The sequence below is a fragment of the Delphinapterus leucas genome, chromosome 2, assembly GCF_059928025.1.
Source record: "Delphinapterus leucas isolate spDelLeu-1000000601 "Yukka" chromosome 2, BTC_Dleu_Yukka2, whole genome shotgun sequence".
Taxonomy (NCBI): Eukaryota; Metazoa; Chordata; class Mammalia; order Artiodactyla; family Monodontidae; genus Delphinapterus; species Delphinapterus leucas.
In genome coordinates this window covers 6,034,363-6,039,433 of record NC_143130.1, presented here as the reverse complement: position 1 = coordinate 6,039,433, position 5,071 = coordinate 6,034,363, and the positions used below count along the sequence as shown (strand labels likewise).

The 5,071-nt window shown below is 36.3% G+C and overlaps 1 pseudogene; it reads left to right on the top strand.

Annotated features, from left to right (window-relative positions):
* Nucleotides 1-4,207: 4,207 nt before the first annotated feature.
* LOC111177964 (small nuclear ribonucleoprotein Sm D1 pseudogene) lies at nucleotides 4,208-4,546 on the top strand (annotated as a pseudogene).
* Nucleotides 4,547-5,071: the final 525 nt, after the last annotated feature.

Below are 5,071 nucleotides of genomic sequence, written 5' to 3'. Positions count from 1 at the left end.
TTGTGCAGTAATTTTATGCTATGTGCACTCCCCCGCAAACACCAATGACAAAGCATTACGAGAGAAAACCAAAAAGATATAGGTGGAACTGAAAAAGCTAGATAAATATCAAAATGAACACTAAATGGAGTAGAACTATGAAGTGGTAAGTAGGTTCTAGGTGGAAGTTGAGAGTTCAGCTCCTGAAGAGTAAAGGGAAACAAACGTACTCCATTTGAGAAGGAGAACCTTCATTCTTTCAATCCATATTTATTGAACTGGCACTGTTGAAATAATTGGGGATACAGCAATGAACCAAACAAACCCCTCTTTACTGGAGCTTACATTCTAGTGAGAAGACAGGCTCACTACAGGAAGTCTCAGGCTGAGTGCAATTTACCAGCTGCCCAGTGCACATGGCGGATTTTATGACTAACTGATAGGACTCATAGGCAGGAGGAAGAAAAAGCTAATGGGTCGGCTCAGTATGTGACACAAGCCAAAGATGGACAGTACCTGCTCTGAAGGCACTGAAGCTGTTGTCTTAAGAGAGTGATGTGTTGAGAGAACAGCAAGGTGTCATTTTGGAGACAATACGCTGTTAAGAGGGGTACCATTCTCCAGGATGCAGTATATACTCTAAATCAGTGATTACTGTATGATTCTATATCCCCAGTAGGTAGAAAACATGGGTCAAGAAACAAAGGGATGGAAGCAGAAGTAATTTAGGGTAGCATAACTTCCAGTGAGCCACTTGAGAATTTGGGCTCTCTGTCCATACAACTCTGGCCTCCGCAGATGTTGTGGAACAGATTCCCAAAGGGAAGCCCTGCTTTTCATAGGAGTGACAGCAAGAATCTCACTGAGCTTTAAACTACAGCAGCTCCCTGGGAACTTCGGGATTCTCATGCCAGGACATAATCTGTCAAGAAGAGAATTCAAAATCTTGGCAGCTGTAACTGACTGGGATCATCAGAAGATCCCTGATAAAATAAAGAAAAGGGTCTAAACACATCAGTAACAACAGTAACATAAATGGTTCAATTAATCTGCTCAAAGACAGAGATTTTCGGGCTTCCCTGGTGGCGCAGTGGTTGAGAGTCCGCCTGCCGATGCAGGGGACACGGCTTCGTGCCCCGGTCCGGGAAGATCCCACATGCCGCGGAGCGGCTGGTACCGTGAGCCATGGCCGTTGAGCCTGCGCGTCCGGAGCCTGTGCTCCGCAACGGGAGAGGCCACAACAGTGAGAGGCCCGCGTACCGCAAAAAAAAAAAAAAAAAAAAAAAAAAGACAGATTTTCAGGATAGATTTAAAAGCAAAAAAGTTATCTGCTGTCCTAAAGAGACTAAAAGAAAACTACAGCCAAAAGTTTAAATAAATAAAAATTGGTAAGACAGGGCAATCACTCCTGATAGTTCAATGGTTAAAATCTTCTCAAAATATATTCCAACTGGAAAACACCAAAATGTCAAAAAAATTCTGACAATAATATTTAAAGTTGCAGTGTGGTATTCTCAACGATGTAAGAAAAAAATAACCCAAGGATTAAAAAAATGAAATCCTTGATCATTAAACCAGAATGATAAAGGAAACCAATAATACTCTAGGAGCAAACGTCAAAATACAATTTAATAAATTCAGGGATGAACGTCCAATGAAATGGGAGATGTGGCATTGAACACTTGCAGGGAAGGTACCTGAACTTGAGACCCCTACATAAAGCTAGGAACGCTGGATGGAAGGGTTTCCCCTCCTTTCATTCAAATAAATTGGGCTAGGGAAAAAATTCTTTATAAGGAAAACAAGAAAATCTGTCTCTGACATACCTCCAAAGGCAAGAGGGAAGTTTCTTCTGAGAAGCTATAACCATTGGCTGCTCTCACATGGAGCTGGATTCACATTTACACTTCCAACAAGTCTACTTAACTGCATCCCAGATCAATGTACAAAACTATTTATAGGAATGCAAAATATCAACTCCTAATAAAAATCTCAATGTTTGCATCCAATTAAATATTATCAAGTATGAAAGAGTCAAGAAATTATGACCTGCAATGAGAAAAATTAATAAATAGAAACCAACCCAGAACTGATGCAGATGTTAGAATTTTCTACAAGGACATTAAAATATAATTATATTTCATATGTTCAAAGAAGAGAAGAGGCATAATAAATAACATTGGAGATACAAAAATAGACATATACATAGAGCAGAGGTAATGGAGATAAGGACATATAATGAAAAACATTATGTGAAAAATTTGAAAAGTTAGACAAATTCCTAAATAAAATATGACTTCTTAAACCTGAATCAAGAAGAAACAGAATACTTTTTGTCCAGTGTATCACAGCGGTTAAATGTGCAGACTCTGGACAAGATTACCTGAGTTCAAACCCTGGTTCTATTACCTGCATCTGTGTGACCTTGGACAAGTCACTTAAAATTACTGTGACTTGTATTTTAATCCTAAAATGTGGGTAGTGAATAGTACCTACCTCATAGAGTTATTCTGAAAGGTTAAATGAGTCTGTATCAGTTAAGTATATAGAAGAGTGTCTAGCACATAGTAAGAACTATGTAAGCACTATCTCCTTAATAATGTTACTCTTGAAGGTCATCATGCCTGCTGCAAGGAACTACACTTCTTGGTACAAAACCTAGAGAAACTCTCACAGAAGACATGTGAATGAATATTCATTGCAGCATGATTTATATTTGTGGACATTTGGAAACTACCTAAATGTCCATCAACATAAAAATGGATAAATTAATTATGATATTTACATAACAGAATGAGGCAGCACAATAAAATGAACCAAAGAAAGCTGCAGCTACCACCATAGCAAAGTCTCGAAAACATAATGTAGACTGCAAAATGTAAGATTCAGAAATATAGATACCATATGATTCCATAGCATTTAAAATGAAAAGATGCAAAGTAATATGTTTTTTGAATTCATGTATATAACAGTATAGAGAAATGTGTAAGAAAGATGGACACAAAAATTAGAAAAGTGTTTACATTTAGGTTTAAAAGGTGAATTGGGGTAGTGGAAGGTTGCTCAAGAAGTTTCAACTACAGCTATAAAATTTAGTTTATTAGAAATTATTGTGGCATATGTGGCAGACTAATATGATTTACTAAAACTGAGTGGTAAATATAGGGACATGCATTATAAAGATTTTATTCACTCTTCCATGTATTTTAAATATTTCATAATAAAAAGAACTTTCTGACTGGAAGAAACACATGACTATTAAAATTGAAAGAGGTCAAGAATTACTAACAAAATTTATGAAATGAGACAAACATCTAGACATACCTTGATAAAATTTTTGAATTTCAAGGATAAAAATTATTAAAACCATTTAGGAAGGAAAAAAGATATTTACCAAGGCAAAATATTTTAGCAGACCACAAACTTCTTTGTACCACTAAACAACAAAAGTCATAGGGCAAAGTCTACATAGTTTTGAAGGGAACCTGAGTACGAGAATTTCATGGTCAAGTCAGTTGGTGATTATATATGAAGGCAAAAAAGATATTCTTGGCCACTGAAGAATCTAGAAATTATACCAACCATGAACTTTTCCTGAAATACCTAGTGAACTAAATTTCAGCTGACCAAGAGCTCAATCCAAATAAAAAACTTATAATTCATGGTATAAAAGAATTGAAGATGAAAAATGTAACCTGTAAAATGTAGAGGTACATCCAAATAATTGTGGATAAGTTTTAATACAACGTCAGTAATCAAATTTGACAACTAGATTTATATTCCAAAAATTCAATAGCATTATATATATAAACTCACAGTTTAAATCAATAAGAAGTATAAAAATGGAAGGAGAGAGAAGGAAATGTTTGGAACAGATAAGATTTACAGAAGATTTCTTATCAGAAACCATGCAAGTGAGAAGAAAGTGGAGTGAAATACTAAAAGTCTTAAAAGAAAAAAAAAAGTAGAATTCTAGTGAAAGCATCCTTCAAAAGTGAAGGAGAATAAATAGTCCTAAAATTTGTATGAAATCACAAAAGTCCCTAAATAGCCAGAACAATCTTGAGAAATAAGAGCAAAGCTGGAGACTTCATGTGCTCTGGTTTCAAACTACCTTACAAAGCTACAGTAATTAAAACAATATGGGCCATTCATACTCGCAGCCGGTCGGTGCTTGGTTGTCAGGTTTTGTGCACTATTGGATCAAAAGGGTGACGGTGCCGCTAGGATGAAGCTCATGAGATTTTTGACGAAATTGGGTCACGAAATTGTAACCACTGAATTAAAGAATAGAACACAGGTCCATGGAACAATCACAGGTGTAGATGTAAGCATGAATACACATCTTAAAGCTGTGAAAATGACCCTGAAGAACAGAGAACCTGTACAGCTGGAAACACTGAGTATTTGCAGAAATAACATTCAGTATTTTATTCTGCCAGACAGCTTACCTCTGGATACACTTCTGGTGGATGTTGGACCAAAGGTGAAGTCTAAGAAAAGGGAAGCTGTTGCAGGAAGAGGCCGAGGACGAGGCCGAGGCAGAGGAAGAGGTGGTCCTAGGTGATAATATCTCTCAAAACTACCATTTCAAAGTAGTTTTGTTTGTTTATGACAGACGAAGAAGAAGAAGACGTGGCAGAGGAAGACACATGGCTAAGTTAGAAGATGGTGGAGTCCTAAGCAAATTGTGTCTCTCAAGATTATGATTTCAAAGTGATCAATGCCCTGGCTGCTTTTTGTACAGGCTTTGTTTGTTTGTGGCAGTTTTTAATAAACATAAATGTAGGACAGAGTTGTCTATTGACTATATCACATTAAGTTTTAATCGTTCATATATATATTCATGATACAAACACAGTAAGAGCTAAGCATTACTACCAGGCAGTCCCAGAATAATTCCAGTCTTAGATCAGGCTTTTAATTTTTTGAACTAAATATTTCTTTTATGAATATATGTAGAATATACACCTTTTTACTTCACATGTACTGACTACACGTTTTATTGTTTTACCTTGACTCCATTCTGTGGAACCTTCCTACAAGTGAAATAAGTTATTTCTGGTACTTCAGAAACTAAAGTCCTATGGAA